Below are 20,289 nucleotides of genomic sequence, written 5' to 3' on the forward strand. Positions count from 1 at the left end.
CCTCAGATACAGCATGTATCAAAGGTTCCACATCGGCTGCATAACTCACCAGCTAAAACGGGGGCTGCGGCTGAAGCAAGAGCCCTGTTTCTCCGTCAACTTACAGTTCTTTTGGAGGGGTTTGTCAGTTTAGCTTGTTAGTTGGTAATAGCTCCAAGACATCAACCAATATTTAAAACTGTCTTGCATTCCTCTTGTAATATGAATAGATGTCATGAGCTATTGCCATTGGATTTTCTATTGCTTTATCTATTTCGAATTCCATCAAAGGCAATGGCACAATGTTATTAGTCGTTAGGGAAGTGTTTAGCGCAGCATTTTTGCCCATCAGCCGGATTTCTTCAGGGTCAGCGTCATGCAGATGAACAGTGCATTCTAAATTGCCGGGTGCAATATTTAGTAAACCCGACACTTGTACAGTGTTATTATGGACCGCAAGGGTAATGGTTATTGCAAGGTTCTTACCTGCCAAAGGATTTACCTTTGAGTCGGCGTCTCGAGTTGTAAAAGGACGCGAGCTTCTGCGGCGATGGGATCCTTCATCAAAGCTCGGCTCAGTGCTACCCGCACTCTTGTTTCTTGCTCTCTTCTCTATGAGTTCAGCTCTGGACTCTGTCACAAATGCTCACAGCCATGCAGTCGCTGGCAGTCAACTTGCAAGTGACTGGACTCTGCCTCGGACCGCACGCAGGCGCTCTGCGCCGCCTGGAGGATTTTATAGCAGTTAGAGGTCAGCACCAAAGTTCAAAGAAACTCCACAAACCGCATCAACAACGGGTCCTCACTCCAGCAGTCTTTATGGCAAATGACTGGACTCTGCTTCGGACTCCAGGCAGGCGCACCTCCCCACCTGGAGGATTTTATAACAATTAAAGGCACAGCACCAGCATTCAAAGAAACTCCACAAGCTGCATCAACAACAAGTCCTTACTCCATCGGTCTTTGTGGCAAGTGACTGGACTGTGCTTTGGACCCCGCGCTGGTGCTCCACTCCATCTGGAGAATTTGATAACAATTAAAGGCACAGCAATTAAAGGAGAGCAACATTCCTCTCCTCATCTCTATCTCGACCTGTGGTGTTCCCCAGGAGTCTAACGTCTCTCCCTGGCTGTTCAACCAATACCTGGCACTTCTTACCCACTGCATTGCCGCTCTCTGACAAAACTTTCAGTGCTAAGCGGATGACACTCAACTCATTTACAGGCTCCCTTCCGCCACCTCTTCTCCTTCTCTCATCTCTGGCTGTCTGTCTGCTATCCAGAAGTGGTATGCCGCCAATGATCTCTGCCTTAATGCCAGTAAGACTGAGATTCTGCTCATCGGCACACCTGCTCCCTCCTTTCCTGTCACTCTCTGGCTGGCCTCTCTTGGACCTCCTCCTGCTCCCACCTGTGAGGCTAAAAACCTTGGGTCATCTTCGACTCCACCCTCTCCTTCTCTCCACACATCTCCGACGTCTCTAAGAAGTCACACTACCAGCTGCACTTCCTCATAGGTATTCTTCCTTTATTCACCTTCCCCCAGAAGCTTACTGTCTCCAGAGCTCTGGTTCTCTCTAGACTGGACTATTGCAACAGCTCCTTTCTAAATCTGCCTGCCTCTACTCTCCGCCCTCTGCAACTCATCCAAAACAAGACTGCAAAGTTCAAAACCCTATGCATTGTCCACAAGGCCTTCTAGGGCATGGTGCCTCAATACCTTCAACTCTCTCTTCCTAAATATCTTCCTTCTCAAACTCTTCGCTCATCTGCCTCCAACTCCCTCAGAGTCAGTCGCTTCTCCAACCAACGAGTTAGTGGTAAATCTCTTCCTTTGGCTGGGGCCTCCCCTGGAACAGCCTCCCTGCCTCTCTGAAACTTGAGGAGAACTATCTCCAGTTCTGGAAGCACCTCAACACATTCCTCTTTGGTTCTGCTTTCTCCCCTCCTCTCCCCTGCTGATCTCCTGGGTGAAACCGAAACTGCACTGGTTACCTGGCTACACTCTGATCTCAAGCCCAGGTCCCCTCCCCACCAGTTGCACACCTGCACTGCCCCCATGACAATGCTTGCATTTGGGGACTGTTTCTGTATCCATTCAGCCCCCCGCCAGCATTTGACACCTGATGTCTGCACTTACCCTTGCATTTGCCACGAGCTGGCCGCATTTTTTATTTATTGTCTTTCTTATTTATTTTGACTGTTATCCTATCCACTGCCCCCACCCACTTCCCCTGCATTTTTCCCTCCCCCCCCCTCACCTGCACTTGCGCAATTTCAATGTCACCTGGCCTAGTAAGATTGTTGTCTCTGTCTTCCCTCTGTTCCCCTCCCTTGCCTTGTTGCGCCTTGAAACACTTGTGTATAGGCACGTTATAAATGCCATATCATATCATCATATCATATCATCATATCACCAGCGTTCAAAGAAACTCCACAAGCTGCGTCCTCACTCCAGCTGTCTTTATGGGAAGTGACTGGACTCTGCTTTGGACTGCGCGCAGCGGCTCTGCACCAACTGGAGGATTTTATAACAATTAAAGGCACAAAACCAGCATTCAAAGAAACTCCACAAGCTGCCGTAAATACAGTGCTTGCATGCTGAAAGGTTGTGAAAAACAACATACCTTATTTATGTCACAATAAAATGTTACAGGAACCATGGGGCAGAGTGGCACTGATCCTGACAAGGTGCCAATTCCAACTATCTTGTCAGGTCTGCAACTGGACTATAACCACCACAATCCACATTCCATCTAGAACTAATGTAGTTCAGCTTCCACGCAGAAAAATCTCCTTGTGAATTATAATGCACCTGCCTCCTTACACAAACTGAGACGGCTACATATTTGCACTTGAGAATTAGAGAAGCACAAAGCTTGACTTAATCCAAACTCTGCCATTTGTGTATACTGAGGTGCCAGGGAAGGCCGGCAGAGCACTTCAGGAATTGAGAGTGCATAATTATGCGCAATCCTTCTAGGTTTATTTGTAGAGTCCAACCAAGTACACTTGCAACATTAATATTGTTTTCATGGTTTGCAATTAATGTATCTTCCCTATCATACACATTGTTTTCAAATGTAATAAATCTGATCCTTTTGAGGCACCGAAACATTATTATGATCTTTAGTATTGTATTCCTGAGGGTCTTGTGCATTAACTGCATGCAGGTGGTATATTCAATTCTACCACGAGAGCTTCTGTATCCTCTGCTTTAAGATTACAATTACATGAGCTACCATGACTGTCCCTTCCACTGCACCAATATACCATTCAATATAATCTGTCATAATATCTTTTGTATCCAAATTCTTCCAAACTTAAGTTAAACCACCTTGGGCCACATGGGCGAAAAATTGCAAGCCAGATACTTTTGGCATCTAATTGTGATTTTTTTTTTTTTTACAACCTTTATGATCTTTTCCCAATAATTAGGCTGGGAGTGGGAGAGGAGGGGAGGGGATTTCTTTACCGGGGTAATTCGGCCCAAGACAAACGTAGAAGATTGGAAGTCGCTCATTCTCATTCTCAAACAGATTCTCATTTGGGTCGACGTTCAATTTGAAGGTTTACCCCAGCAAGCGGCCTGAGAAAGAGTGCAGGTCGCCATTCCCCACAGTGCCCAAAAACACAATAATTGCAGTCTGGACGTGGGAGGACCCTGCAGACAGCGCAGAATGATGGCGTTTCTCTTTCTAGCATAACAGGCACTAAAAATAGAAAACAAAGTGTCTCTGTTTGCAGCTTGGGACGGGAAGATTTAAGGCAGTTGATGAAAAATTGGGCTGTGGGGGTGCTCCGGATAGTGGGCGGTGGGGTTTGTGAAAGACCATTCATCCTGCCCACGTGGCCCAGTGAATGTTCATGAACCATTCATTTTGTTTAAATGGGTGACCTACAAACATTCGCAGGTCACTCTGAAGGCAATTCAAGCTGGATTCGTTGGAAAGTCCCCAACAGCGTTGTTAGTTTGCTGCTTAAAACTAGTGCCGTGGCTCATTTCTATTTCTATTTAATACAGTGTACGCATGCGAGTTGGAAGGCAATGGGTCCCGAGGATTTCTCGGCGCTCACATCACCACCACAAGAAATTCAGAGAAAAGAAGACAGAGCAACGTGGAGGAAACACACTAAAAATGTTGATATAAAATAAAGTTTTCCAAGAGCCTGGATACTGAATGTAGGGGTATTGTTTGCAGCTTGCAGAATGGTGCCTGGGCTCTATGGCCCTCTTCACGACTGTAAAGCCAAGACATGAGAACCTCACTTTAGCCAAGTTTCAGGGGTCAACAGAACACATGCATGGAAATGCTACTCTAGGGCAAACCAATGCTTGCAGCAAATAATACATCTATGGTGTTGAAAACCTTCCAACTTGTTAGACATATATGTTCACTTGGACAATACTTGTTCTGCTCCATATAGTGTGTTTAACAGCTGACTTGTTCATTAAACAAAAAATGGAATTTGCATCAAAAAGTGCAATGAATTAGCTGTGTGGTCAACCAATGACATCACAGCTCAGTGTACACATTTTAAAATATTTTGAAGGTACATTTCAATCATCAAAGTGTGCACCTGGAGTAACCACCACCATACAAAGCAAAATTGTTACAATAAAAGCAACTGCCTCGGGTTCAAATCAAGGCTTGATTGGACCATAAAAAGCTGGAGGCCAACTAGTTTCAGCGTAAACCCAAGTATATGTCCGCCTTCCTCAGGGTCAATCTAATCTTTACACATAAAGGTATGATGTCTTGTATGAAACAGTATTAGTATCTTAACGCACACTCATCTGGCTTGCAGATTCTATGGTTGTGATATAAGGGCGCTTGGTGGCAGCTTTCACTGGGTTGTGTGAGGGATGTGGACGAGGCGCTGGTGTGTGTGCACACGAATTGCTCCCTTCCGCCGAGGGGTGGTTCTGCTAGGGCGCCCAGGGGCACGGGAAACGAGGGCTGGGGAGCAGGGGGTGGAAGGGCAGCTGCACCCCTACTGAGGCCTCTCACTGGGCTCAGAGCTTGTCAGCGCTGGAAACCCCGCGTATCGCGGTAGGCCTGTCTATTCATAACTGTGGCAGATTTGTTGCTAAGATTACTGACTATGGTAATTGCTGTTACCACATGGGGTAATCTCAGGGAAGCTGCCGAATGATAACTAAAATGGGCTACAGATGCTGACAAACGTGGATTTACAAAGATACTTCATGCAGTATTTCTGAAAATGGGCATGTCAATGTTATTGGGGGTGAAAATGGATTAGGTACGGTAGCGGAACATACTGCTACTGTACATTGTACTATGCACTATGGAGTGCGCAATGGCACTTCTCAACATTGCATTGGAAAGGGGATGAGATGGCTGGCATTTGAGATTACCACTTTTTCACAAACTCTAGTGCATCCCTGCACAGAAGTGTAAAAAAGGTTTTAAAAGTTAAGGGACTCTTTTCACTTCTACCCTCAACTTTTGGGGGTATAAATTAGGTGATTTTTTGGTAGGCATTTCACCTCATAATTAGGTATTATTCTTAAGCAATATTAAATAAGGGGTATACCTCAAAGCCCATAATCTGACCGGCATTTAAAACAGGTAGCATTTGAAACATCACACCTGTTTACCGTTGCTGAGAATGTTATAATGAGGAACTACGTGTTGCACGGGTGTTGCTAGATCTGGAAAAGATCCGGGGCTATGCTAATGTCGGGGCTGTCGGGACTCGGGGCTAGCTAGTCTTTTGGTTGTAGCCCCCTGAGCTAATATCCAGGACTACAAACAAAAGATCCGGGGCTATAGCCCCCTCTACCCCACCCTCGCAACGCCTCTGCGTGTTGGGCTCTGGAGATGGAATCGCAGTGGTGGTGGACCTCGCCATATTCCAACGTCTAGAGTGCAAAACGAGCGTGCAACCCACTGTACACAGTTACATTTGGGAAACGTAGGTAATTGTTGCTTGATGCAGATTTCTTGTCCGATATGTAGTAACGTGATCAGCAAGGATGCAGATCTGCATATTATTGTGACCATTGGCGGTGTGGATAAAAGTAACATTTCCCCTTTCAAGTTCAGAATGGCTGCTCTCCATCAAATCTGCCCTCGCCTGATCTTAAACGACTGGATGTGCTCCATCGATCTTCATGATGCCTGCCTTCACACGCCAATCGCAAGGGAGGACCTCCAGTTTCACAGGGTGATCATAAATGGACACCACTATCAGTACAGAGTCCTTCGCTTGGCCCTGGAGTCTTCTCAAAGGGCACTGCAGTGGTGGCAGCACCTCTCTGAAAGGTCATCGATCGCTGTCTACCAATACCGCAACGATTGGCTGATCAGGGCATCTTGAAAAGGCTTGACAAGATTTCAACACAAAGAGCCGCCATCTAAGCAGACTAAGCAAATATGACGAAGTCAGTGCCAACACCGGTCAAGACATTTCTCAGCAGTTGTTTTAAACACAAACTGAGGAAACGCGTATCGTTCGGAAGAAATACTGTGCTAATCATCAAAAATACCTTTTTCTGAAGAGAAAAACTCGTCCTTATGCAATGCAAGCGCAATGCCCCAGGCATCTTCATTGTACAACATGCTTGAGTGCACATGAGGCTTCTTCAGGTGTGTCTCAGAGCAGTGATCACAGAAATCTGATTGCAGAGACAAGAATGGAATCATCACTTCTAATTTTGTAAAACTTGGGGTTTTGCCCTTAGTAAACCAGGGTAATCCAGACGTGGACCCCATGCTTACTGTGCCTTAGAGAGGCTCCGCTTCACCTCAATGAGGAGGTCCAACGAGGCTGAAACACGTGTCTGGGGTTGCTGTTGGTGCTCTTGTTCAGAGGAGAATTGCCTAGTATTTCGGTGCTGCCCTTGGGGTGGGATCAGACTGATATGCAAATGAATATTTCTCCTCTGTGGAAGGTGCAGTGAGCTAAAACGTGGTTGTAGGCCCTCTTGAGTGGAAGAAGTTCTATAGATCAGGGAGAGCCCCTCTGCTGACCCGGTCTCAGCAGAGGGGCTCCCACACTCCCTTGTAGCATCATCATTATAAATTTGCTGGTAGTTCTGGTGGGATACCGGCAAATGCCTATACTGTTACTGGGACTTGTCTGTAGGTATTACCGGCAGATTACAAGTGCAGGTTTAAATGGTAAATCCCCATTCCATGGAGTCTGATAGGACTCAAAGGGGGGATTTTGCCAGTATTAGAGCAATGGTATTACCATGCTGGTAATACCGGCAGTTTTTTGCCAGCAGGGGTTAGATTTTCCTCCAGCTTTTAGCTGGCGGTAAATCCTCCATCCTTACCGGCAGAGTTACAGTTGACTAGTCCGGTAAAAGTGCTGGTAAACTTTATTACTGGCACTTTTATCGTGGACGGGTTCATTTATGATGAGGTCCAGTGACTGTGCTGTGTATGGTCCTGACTCAGTTCAGGATGAACCAGAGGCTCCTCTTCGTTCAGGTGAGGTATTTTGCCCCACTTTGTTTCTCCCCTTTTTAACCTCACTGTAAATATGCCCATAGGTTTTCCCTCTGAGACAATGACCCTCACTACGGGTCCAGTAGAAACTGTGCCAGTAAAACTGGCAGATAGCTGCCGGATCATAACGATTTACCACCGCCTGACTTGCCGGAATCACCGGGACATTACAGCCCCAGTGGTCCGGTAAGTCAGGCGGTGGTAAAATGTTGATCCCCATTCCCGTGGAGTCTCCACGGGAATGGGGACCACAGAAGCACCGGCACTGTTAATAACGGTGCCGGTGCTTCTGTGAAAGTCTGCAGGCTCGAGTTTGCCGGTCCGGAAAAAACAGTGCCGGTAAGCTTGCCGGCACCGTTGTTTCCGGACCAGCAAACTTGTAATGAGGGCCAATGTTCCTTGGTACTCCCATCATTGATCTATTTGCTTTGCTATGTTACGTTATACCATGCCCATGCTACATAATGTTTGCAATATGGTTTCTCGGTGCTCACGTCATTGCTGCCTATGCTGTGCTTTGCTGTAACTTTGCAGTACTATTGTTGTGCTCTCTTCCCATGGGTGGCAATGTATAGGGTGATTCTCAATAGGTGGTTATATGCTAAACCAAAACTAGGCACTACAGTGTTGGGCTCTGCCTGTCACTTATGGCAAGCATTTGCTCTCTTGTGTCTACAGTTTGGGCACACTATCGAGTGAGGACATGTCTAGAAAAGAGGCCTAGCTGTCTCTTTTCTAGATTATGCCGTACAGCAAAGTCATGGCTTTTCTCTATTTTCTGGCCTAACGGTGTCTCACTGCCAGGTGTCTGTTCTATTCTGAAGAATAAATCGACCCCTTTCTTTGGCGCTCTTCCCTTTGTTTCCTCTTCCCAACGTTGTGGTAGGCCATAATGTTTTTGCCACGCTAAAGTTCACTTTGGTCTGCTAGCCCATGATGTTTCACGGTATTTGTCTATCCATGGTGTGACGCAGACCGAACATTTCTGCACCTTCAATGGTTAGACTCACCAATAAAATATATTGGCAGGAATTCAAGGCACACAGATGGACAGGAGGGTACTGCATCCCTTCTCTGCTTAACCCTAATGTCGCCTTCCACATTCTCGTTTTACACAGTCTACACTTGACTCTGCTAATCTTGGCAGCCAGGTGGGCAGTCCCTGACTGAGCATTTTAGGAATCGTTTTCAGATCCATAAACACAACCCTTAAAAATTAGCCTGTACTCTACAAGAGTCCACTTGAGAACATTTCAAGCTCTTTGCACGACCACACAACTATAGGCCCGCATTATGAGTTTGCCGGTACCCTGCTGGTAATTCCGGTGAGGTACCGGCAAACTGGTCCTCCTCTCTCTGCCGCCCATTATCCCGGTATTACCGGAATACTACAGGTGGCGGAGAAGGAAGTAAGTTCCCATTCCATATAGGACTCCATGGGATGGGAGTGTCGGTGCTGGGAGATTCTGGAATGTTTTGCCGGTAGGGGCCTGAACTACCGACAGGTCAGGCCTGCCAGTAGATCACTGCCACCACCGGCAAACTTGCGCTTCCCCGGTCCGGAAAAATTCCAGTGCCGGAATTACCAGATTTTTTTCTGCATTTTTTCCAGACTAGGAAAATCGTCGTGACCATCAGTCTACCACCACTCAGAAACTGCTTTCATTAAACCGTCCTCACCAGTACTATCAGACTGAACTGGCGGCCCTCCTAAATCTGCTCTCTGTCATCATTCCTTCTGTAGGATCCGCATGCATCTAGAAGCCCACAGGCATTAGCTCGACGCTCACCCCTCCGCACCACTCTCTAAAAGGCATTATGTGCATCCAACCCTCCAGGCACTTCACCCTCACTTGCCCTCTTTACTCTTCATGTTCCTCCATAGGCCACACACTTTAGAGACGGTGTGGGCACAATACGCCAACATCGAGACAAGCTCTGGTGATGCGAAACCACCATGATGGTGAATTTGTAGAATACTGAATAAAAGCTCCCTAACCTAACACATACATAACATTTCCTTTCTTTTAATTATATACCTGTAAGCAGTCATTGGTTTGGTACAGAATAGTGTGTGTCCATGTATAAAATTTAAAACCGAGGTTCTAGTGTCTGGGATATGAGTAGTCTATTCATTGAGTGATTCTCCAATCCCAGCTGGGTGATTGTTGTGTTTAAGCCTCCCTCAGAGGCCGGAGAGTCAGGAGGGAGTGGCGCTGCGCAGGCGTGCTCGGAATAGACAAACACCAACACGTTAGATCTGGCGTCAGAGCTGGAGACAGCCCTTCCCGGGCTTTTCCCCACACCTGTCTTATTTGTCCACGTGACGTGGGTCACGTGGACATCAGAGTGATTGGTGGAGCAGCCTTGATCGAAATTCAGACATCATGGAGGGTTCCAGAAACATATTCTTTTATGACTATGCTGCAAAGTATTTTCGTTCACACAAAACAAACAATTCTGATAGTCTCTGTTGCGCTACACATGACACATGTTCTGCTATCAATGCATATATTTCAGAAAAGAATTGGCTTATATTTTGCAATTTCTCCTTTGATTAAATCAGCAGATCTTGCTATCTCGCCCTTCCTCAAGTCCTGTTAAACTGATTTATACCATGCACCGCTACCATTTTCATAGTCTGCAGGCGCTCTCGTGTCTCTGTAAGGCAAAGAGGTGGTGGGGTGGTTAGGGTGGAAAGAGGGATACGCCGGGTCTTGCTCAGCTGCCGTTGTGTGTAGAGCCAGGAGTAACTGTCCCCTGTGCCGGTGTGCTTTATACATGGAGTCGTATTGTTTCCAGATAAGTTGTCGGGTGTTTGAGGCTAGAAGGGGGGGTTCATGAGTTGGCTTGAGAAAGATGTGCTTTTTAGGGGGTGTTTAGCAGGCAGGTTCTCCTGTCATCTGTAGCAAATGTGTTGAGTGAGGGTGATTGAGAAAGCAGATGGTTAGTGGGTGGGGTATCAAGTTGTGGTTAGTCCCTGGGGACAGTACTGCCATGAGATTTGTCCTTCCTTTTCTTCCTCTGAGTGTTTTTCACGTATCATTAACATCTTTGTACATTAGGTTGGTAGTAATCCCAGAATCTTTACCATAACAAGAGATTCTGAAGAAAGAGGCTGAGGGGAGTGTCCTATATCCAGGAAGCAAAGAGAGGATGTGGAAGGATGGATGTAGAGAGCGGTTGATGAGGAAAGGGGGGCACGCACAATCATGATTGGGTGAATGGTGAATGCGGTCGCTATGGAATGGCGGATGGGGATAATGGGAAGACCGGGGAGGGCAGTGAAATGCTGTTGTCTTGCTTAGTTTCTCTGTTTGCCATTTGCCACACATATCAAGTTTCAGATGCTCCAGAACCCCGTCATTGGGAGACTACTTAGCCTGCGGCATATGGGGCACCACAGGAAGTGACGTCCGAGGATGAAAAGTCACAGCACACGAATGCCAGCCTCTTTCAGTAATTGGCTCTCTGCCTGCCTCCTTCAGCTATTTCCACTTAATAGTCAGCTGAACATCCTGTAGATGTCATGGCAAATGAAGGAGAGATGGGGGAAGCAAAATAATTGATAGAATGCATGGTGGGGCAAAAGAAGGAATAGAAGTGAAAAAAATATGGGAGACAGGACACATGCACAGTAAGAATATCTACAAAGGGAGAGTTCAGGCAATAATATGGAAATACATGGTTGATAGGAGAGGGTGCAAAAGCAGAGAAATCAAACATCAGATCAGAGAATAGAAGTGGAAGTCTACTTAAGATAGAGAAGGAATGCAAGTAACGGAAAATAATACCACGGAAAGGAGGATACAGAAGCAGTAAACAGGTATGACGGTGACGAGGACATCAAATAAGTAGGAGAAGAGGAGGCTATGGAATGGGAGGAAAATGTATAAAAGGAGGAACTTATAAATAGAAGGAAAGGGAAGGCAGAAGAAAATAGTGGGTTGAAAAGTGCAAGAGGGGAGAGAAATCCCGAGTTCCCACTCCTCAATATCCAGTGTCCCAATACAATGGGGCTCATTCCGAGTTGTGGCGGTAATGGTAAAAAGTGGCAGCGACAGAATTACTGCCACTTTCATTGCTCTGCTGAGTTACACGGTAGGCTTTTTCTCTCAAGAATCCCACTGGCGTTAATTCTGCTGTAGAATGTAATGCCGTAGTAATTACCAAAACAATGACACCGATTCATCTCGCCTTAATTCTTCCTGAGGAATTATCTAAAAAGAGAAAATGGTAATATCGTATTACAATGTGAAATACTATGAAAATACCACAAAAAAACCGTTGGTAAGTCCTCCACAAAAACAGAGCATTTTCCTCCACCCGCCCGCACCCAGCAGCCAATGATGGCGGCACCTGAAAGCCAGAGGGGATATGTGGCAGGGGCCAGGGTCGCCCATATGTCATGCCAGGCGTGGGCACTGACTGATGAACAAACAATACCTCTTTATCCCTGAACTTAAACGCCATTTGACCTGCTGACCCTGCTTTCAGCGGACATTGAGAGTGGGGTCAACATGAGGCCTACAATCTAACCTCTGCTGAATCTGGCCGCCGCTCTGTGACGCAGGCACATTTCAGCACCCTGCTGCAATACTGGTTTATAGTCATAATGTCGACAAAAAAATGTCGACAGACAAAAATGTCGAAAAAATAATGTCGAAAATAATAATGTCGACATTCTATACTTTTAATGTAAAAAGTCATAATGTCGAAAAAAAAATGTCGACATTTTTTTTTTTGACATTATGACTATAAACCCTTAAAACTATCAACACCTCACCCAACACCCCCCTGCCACCCCCCCCCCCACACCCCCCAACCACCCTTTCACCCCTCATACTCAACACATACCAATTATTTATTTATTTATTTATTTATTTATTTAATAATTAAATAAATAAAAATTGTATTTACTATGGGGGGGTCCCCCCCCCAACCCCCCCTCACCCAACACCCCCCTGCCGCCCCCCCACACCCCCCCAACCACCCTTTCACCCCTCATACTCAACACATACCAATTATTTATTTATTTATTTATTCAATAATTAAATAAATAAAAATTGTATTTACTATGGGGGGGTCCCCCCCCCAACCCCCCCTCACCCAACACCCCCCTGCCACCCCCCCACACCCCCCCAACCACCCCTCATACTCAACACATCATATATATATTTATTTATTTATTTATGCATACACTAAATTAATGTCGAAAAAATATCGAATAATGTCGACATTTTTGTTTGTCGACATTATTGTTTTTCGACATTAATTTGTCGACATTTTGACTGTCGACATTATTGATGTCGACATTATGACTGCACACCTGCAATACTCTGGGCCATGGCCCAGCCAACCTTCCCGAACATGCTGGAAACACTTTTCAGAAATTCACAAAATCACGTTCCCTTGCCCACCATCCAAGCTTGAGGTGTTTGCACATATGCCTGTTCATACGAAATAGCCCCCTTCCACAGCATGATGGCAGGACTACATACATGTGGCATTGGCGCCCTCCATAGTGCCATGTGTTTTTACCAGCAATGTTTTACGGCAAATTTTTTTACTGCACATTGTTTTACTGCTTTAGTTCCACAAAATGTGGGGCGTGACCCACCACAGGAACCCTTACACCACCACACTCAACCTCTCCCCAACCAATATTGTCTCACTTAAACCTACCATCTGATTTTTGCGGGAAGAAACGTGGTAAAAAATGTGCTGTGAAAAATGGTCTGTGAATATTTGTCAAAGGTAAAGGCACTGGCTACCCCCTCCAGGCTGTGAAGCAGGTCTACAATAACCTTTTGCTGTAGTCACCCCAAGTGGTACGGGTATGCCCAGATGTTGGTACCATGCCAGCTGTGCCTAGAGACCCAAGCTACTCCTCACTGATGATGTCCCACAAGGCTGAAACATGTCTGGGGATGCTTGTGGTTTCGTGCAGAGGGGATGTGGCCTAGAAGTTCAGGCTGGACAGCCCCTTTTGGGCATGGGTCCAAGCTTGATTTGCATAAGGTCCTTCTCCTTTTGTAATGGTTTGACAGGCGAAGAACGATGACTTAGAGGGTTGCCCTGAGCAATGCCAAAGGTTAAGATTCATTCTAAACCTTGCCACCATCACCTCTTGTGTTTTGCTGCCTTAACAGAAAGCAGTACCATTCTATGAACATACAGATGATGCATGATGCCCATCTGATCATGAGTCATTGCTGTTCCCAGGTTCCACCCACGACTCCATGGTCATATGAAACAGCATGTTTGCAGGATATATTGACATCCACAGCGGGCAGCTGATGTTGGGTAAGTGGCCACATTGATAATCCCATGTGCACAAGGGAGTCAGAGTGGAAAAGGGAATGTTGAAGGGAGAAGGTGGTGGCACAGAAACAGTGCATTACCCATGGCATGCATGCATATGCACATTCCATCATTTGCATGTTGTTCATGCCCACAACAGCACCATGTCACATGTCTTACACCTACCAACACTTCACAGTTCCTATGGCTGGAGTCCCCCATATGACCATCTGCTCATATTGCATGAATGAACTGCAGGTCTCCGAATACCTAGCTCAAGATGTCTGAAACAGCCCACAAACCATATCGCCATAAGAAAAAAAAAGTATTAATACTGTACCACAATTCGAAATGATGTGAGTTAAAAGCCAGAACTAGCCAAACATCTCACCCCTGACCAAGAGTAACCTGATACCATTGTTTCTGCATATTTGTAATAAAGGATGTTTAAATGTGCATGACCATCAGTGGGTAAGTCATAACTCGAAAAAATGTGCATCTCTAGTCTGAAAAGCAATTAATTTGTAACCCTGGCAAACACACTCCCCACTATCCTCAAACGCCATTTTCTCCTCCACTTCCTTTTTGGGGAAAGATCAGACTTTTATGTGACGACACTCCCAGCTCAGTCGAAGGACGTGTATTCAGATTGAACTACCAACAAAGAAAACCTAGATGCTGGCACACAGGCACAGCGCACTGGCTGAACTATTGCCAGACCACCATTCAGGCAACGGTTCTCTTTCTTTTCATCGCATACTTGCTCACTGAAGCTTTTTTTCTCACTGATCTCTGACCGATTCTTTTACCACAAAATGAGGAGGGAGATGCCCACACACCCCTTCCCCAATCCCTACTACACCCCACCAACCCACACCATATATACTAAACACCTCCCTGTATTTTGCGTTAAACAAATCAGTAGAAAACCAGCTGTAAAATGCGGTAAAAAGACTGGACATCGCAGACGACGTTGTATGTTGTTGTAACACTAAATTTCAAAAGATCAATATGCAGTCTGAAACCTAAAAAAAATGCAATTGGTGTGACTAAAAACCCTGGGCTTCCCCACTTGATCAATCTATGCAAAGATTTGCAAGTCGCTCTACCTAAATGGGGCTTATTTTCTCTAGCTGCTAAAATTGTGACCACCTAGCAGTGATACCGTTACATGTGCCCCGTACACAAAAAGCCTAACGCAACATGGCTTAACAGACTACATGGTTTGCTCCACACATTATGAACATATTGATCACCCATGGATTCCACATCACAGGCTGAATTGTCCCTTTGCTTGCTCATTGATCCTTCAATTGTGAGGCCTGGGTTTCTCATCAGTGAAAAGGGAAATAAATAATGTACTACAGCTGTTCTTTTATAACGCAGTTAATACCATACATTGCTTTTTAAGTGTGGGATTCAAACCTGTGTTGCGCTGTGTAGTCTTGCTTCCAAGACAAACACGTTGCCCCTGACCTATTCACCCTCACCATTGTTTGGTGGTCAAAGTACCACTCATACTACCCAATTTATGAGTGGAGCAGTAGGGAGATGTTAAACGGTTGTGGCATGGAGGATGCTTGCCAGGGGCAGCTCGTCCATAATCGGCAAGGGGGCATCGACCCACTGGGTCTTGGCCTCCTCTCACCCAATATGGAGGAGCCAGCCAAGTGAAATACGAGCACTCCCTCAGCTGTTTTTTTTTTCAGCTGAGGGAACGCTCTTAACTGTCAAAGGGAAACACTGCTTCCCTTTGACAGTTGCAGCTCCCTAACCGGGCAAGCTCAATGAGCCATGCAAGGCTGGGGGCGGTTTGCTTCCCAGCCTTGTATGGCTCACTGGAAATGCTGGCTGGGGAACTGCATATCTGTATGTGCAAGGAGGCGCTCCTGCACCACCTCGCACATACAGATAGAACAAGCTGGAGTGGGGCGTCTAATCACCCACACTCAGGGCCCTGCACGCATTTGCAGAAACCAGGAAGCTTCCTGATTCCTGTTCATGATAGCAGGGGACTGAGCGCTGGAGAGGAAAGATCCACGGCAGAAGGTATGCTTGGTTATGTTCATGGTTTTTTAAAATTTTAATTATATGTATGGGTGCGTGCATGCTTGTGTTGTTAGGTGAATGCATGTATGATGATGGATGCAGGTGTGAATGAGAGTGTGCCTGCTGTGTACATGTTGTGTAAATGTGTGTGTTTGTATGTTCATTTATTTATTATTTAAATGTGTATGGATGCGTGTATGCTTGTGTTATCAGTGAGTGCATGATGGGTACTCGTGTGAATGAGACAGAGAGTGCTTGCAGTCTGTATGTTGTCCAAATGTGTGTGTTTGTATGTGTATGGATGTGTGTGTGCTTGTGTTATGAGTGAGTGCATGATGGATGTTCGTGTGAATGAACAAAGTGCTTTCTGTGTGTATGTTGTGTAAATGTGTGTATTTGTATGTTAATTAATTATTTAAATATGTGTATGGTATGCTTCTGTAATGAGTGAGGGCATTATGGGTGCTCGTGTGAATGAGACAGCGAGTGCTTGCTGTGTGTATATTGTATAAGTGTGTGTTTGCTTGTGCTGGTCTGAGCTGATTTTGGTGAGTGGGGGAAGGAGGTTTGTACAACAAAAACATTTTAAAAAATGCCTTTATTGCACAAGCCCCTGCTCACCAGCCAAAATCAGCTCTCCATCCAAGGTGCTGTGGGGCCTAGGGGACAGGGATGGTATTTTTTTTACTGTACATCTATGATAGATGTCTAGTAAAAAAATGCCATACCTGCCACCTGACTCCCCAGCGCCTTGCATACATACATAATCACTTTGATTGTGTGTGTTTGGCACTGTGGGCCCAGTGGACAGGGATGGCATTTTTTTTACTGGACATCTATTATAGATGTGTAGTAAAAATACCAAGCCTGCCCACTGGGCACCCCAGCAGCTCTCATACACACATAATCGCATTGATTGTGTGCATGTGTTTGGCGCTGTGGGGCCCAATGGACAGGGATGGCATCTTTTTACTGGACATATATCATAGATGTGTAGTCAGAAATACCATGCCTGCCCACTGGGCACCCCAGCACCTCGCATACACACATAATGACATTGATTGTGTGTGTGTGTGTTTGGCACTGTGGGGCCCAGGCTCCAGGCATGGTATTTGTTACTGGACATCTATTATAGATTTCCATTAAATAATACCATCCCCGCCCCGTGGACTCCCAGTGCCTGGCATGCACACATAACCACAATGATTGTGCCTGTGTGTGAGGAGCGCGGGCCCAGGGATCAGGCATGTCATTTATTTTACTGGGCATCTATGACAGATTTCCAGTAAAAAAAGACATGTGTGACTCCAGTGCTCCCAGCACCTTGCATATACACAATCACATTCATTGCGTGCATGTGAGGCCCTGGGGCGCAGCGGGCAGGCATGGCATTTTTCTACTGGACATCTATCATAGATGTGTAGTAAAAAATGCCAAGCCTGCCCACTGGGCACCCCAGCAGCTCTCATACACACATAATCACATTGATTGTGTGCATGTGTTTGGCGCTGTGGGGCCCAATGGACAGGGATGGCATCTTTTTCCTGGACCGCTATCATAGATGTGTAGTCAAAAATACCATGCCTGCCCACTGGGCACCCCAGCACCTCGCATGCACACATAATAACATTGATTGTGTCTGTATGTTTGGCGCTGTTGGGCCCAGTGGACAGGGATGGCATTTTTTTACTGGACATATATCATAGATGTATAGTCAAAAATACCATGCCTGCCCACTGGGCACCCCAGCACCTTGCATACACAAATAATGACATTGATTGTGTGTGTGTGTTTGGCACTGTGGGGCCAGGCTCCAGGCATGGTATTTGTTACTGGACATCTATGATAGATTTCCAGTAAATAATACCATCCCCGCCGCGTGGACTCCCAGTGCCTGGCATGCACACATAACCACAATGATTGTGTGTGTGTGTGAAGAGCTCGGGCCCAGGGGACAGGCATATCATTTTTTTTACTGGGCATCTATGATAGATTTCGAGTAAAAAAGACATGTGTGACTCGAGTGCTCCCAGCACCTTGCATATACACAATCACATTCATTGCGTGCATGTGAGGACCTGGGGCCCAGCGGGCAGGCATGGCATTTCTTAGTGGGTATGACCAGTAAAGAATACTAGCCCAGTCCAATAGGATTCCTAGCGCCTCAAATGCGATGTCAAGCTTGACCCCTAACTGCCCAGCCACTCGCATGTACACACACTTGATTTTCTGTGCATGTGAGGCACTGGAGGGCAATGAGGGAAGGAATGCCATTTATTAATGGCCATTTGATAGATGGCCAGTAAAAAATACCATGACTGGGTCCCCCAGCACCTCGCACCCACACAATTAATGTGCACCTGTGAGGCGCTCAGGGCCTCAGAGAGCGGGCATGGCAGTTTTTCCTTGCCATCTATGTCCAATACCAAATGCCATGGCTGTACGCTGGGACCCCAGTTCCTGACACAAATCTGCCCCCTGGGTCCCCAAACGCCTCACAATCACACATAATCACATTCATCATTAATGTGATTAGTGCAAGGCACTGGAGCACCATGGAGCAGGCATGGCATTTTTTTTTTTAATAGGCATGGTTGATAAAGCAAGCATGATAAGTTTTATTATGTAGCTAGACTTGTATTTTAATGCAGCCAGTCTATCTATTTCTTATTGTGGTATGACATTTTATATTGGGCAGCTTTGATAATGCAAGCATGATCAGTGGTATTTTTCTTTCTGTGGCATGACATTTTGTATTGGGAATATTTGATAACGCAAGCATGATAAGTGTTAATATGCAGTTAGACTGGCATTTCGATGCAGCCAGTCTAGTAATTTCTTACTGTGGTATGACATTTTGTATTCGGCATCTTTGGTAAAGCTAGCATGATAAGTGTTATTATGATGCAAGACTGTCACTTTTATGCAACCAGTCTAGTAATTTCTTATTGTGGTATGACATTTTGTATTGGGCATCTTTGATAAAGCAAGCATGATAAGTGTTATTATGTAGCTCGACTGGCATTTTAGTACAGCCAGTTTGGACATGTTTTCATACTTTGGCATGCAATTGTATTGGTAAAGCCAAGTGGAGTATATTCTTATGTGGGGATACTGCCATATATTGGCAGAACAGCCATGGACATGTTTTCTTATAGTATCATTACTGGCATTATGCGCAAAGCAAATATGAGCATGTTCTTATATGGGAATACTAGGGTATAGTGTTGCAGTCAGCATGGAACTGTATGGGCACAGCAGTGTGAAAATGGTTTATACTGGCACATATTGTGCGAAAAGACATGCAAATGTGTTGGAGAAATTCTGCTGTGCACTGTTAGTGACTTGCATCTATTGGATTTTTTCACGAGTTACCCTACAAAACTAATTTCAAACTGTTTGCCTTTTTACCCATTTTTTCTAAAAAGTGTGCTCTGAAAGGCTTGCCACTCTTCCACCCTGCCACCCGGCAGACAGGGGGACATGCGCCAACTAAAACTTATTCATTTTATCAGCATCAAGAGGAAATAATGTTCCGGTCGTCCAGGTTGAGATGACCTGCTAATCCAAAATGAAGTCACCAGATGTGACCTTGCACCTGCAGTTTGCATACAGATATCTGCAGCAGGTGATCAAACAATACCTTAAAAAAGAGATGCAAACGCTCTTTCCTATGCATGTATGTACTACGCAAGGAATAGGTGAAAGAATTGACGGACGTACAAGAGCAATGTGATTCGGGAGGGTAAATTGGTGTAAAAACACAAAGGGCCTGATTTACGAAGCGTTTTTGAATGGGACTTTCCCGTTCAGCCTGCTCACATCCCTTCTGCACGAGACCACAAGCATCCAAAACATGTTGCAGCCTTGCTGGGCCTCATCAGTGAGGAGTAGCTTGGGTCTATAGGCCCGGCAGGCACCAGACCCATGTCTGGGCATACCCGTCCCACTCGGGGTGACTTATGCAAAACAAATGAGGTGATGGCTGGAAGGTTTGGAATTACTCTTGCCCTCTGGCATTGCTCTGGGCAACACTCCAGACCATTGTTCTTCGCCTGTCAAGCCATTACAAAAGGGGAAAGAGCTGTGAATTGTGTCATACAGATACCCCGTTGGATTGAGTCTAGCACGGTCACTCTCACCTTTCCTACTCTTTCTTCTTACCTACCTCCCCTTGCTCCTACATCAATCTTTTATCCTTCCAGCGTCTCTCACTCCGTTCAGGTCTGACCTTTATGCTTTGATGTTACTCTGCCTTTCACTACTCTACTACTCCCTCCTACACCGCACTACTCCCTCCTCCACACTACTAATCCCTCCTCTAGACTACTGCTCCGTCCTCCCTACAATTTCCCAAACACCCTCCTTTCACTCAGTAACATCCACTTCACGCTACTCCCTACACTAAACTTTCCAACCATACTTGCCACACAATCCCTCACACAGCCCTACCACTTTCAATCTCTATCCAATACCTC

Source organism: Ambystoma mexicanum, chromosome 4p, assembly GCF_040938575.1.
Source record: "Ambystoma mexicanum isolate Mex_15411 chromosome 4p, UKY_AmexF1_1, whole genome shotgun sequence".
NCBI classification, from domain to species: Eukaryota; Metazoa; Chordata; class Amphibia; order Caudata; family Ambystomatidae; genus Ambystoma; species Ambystoma mexicanum.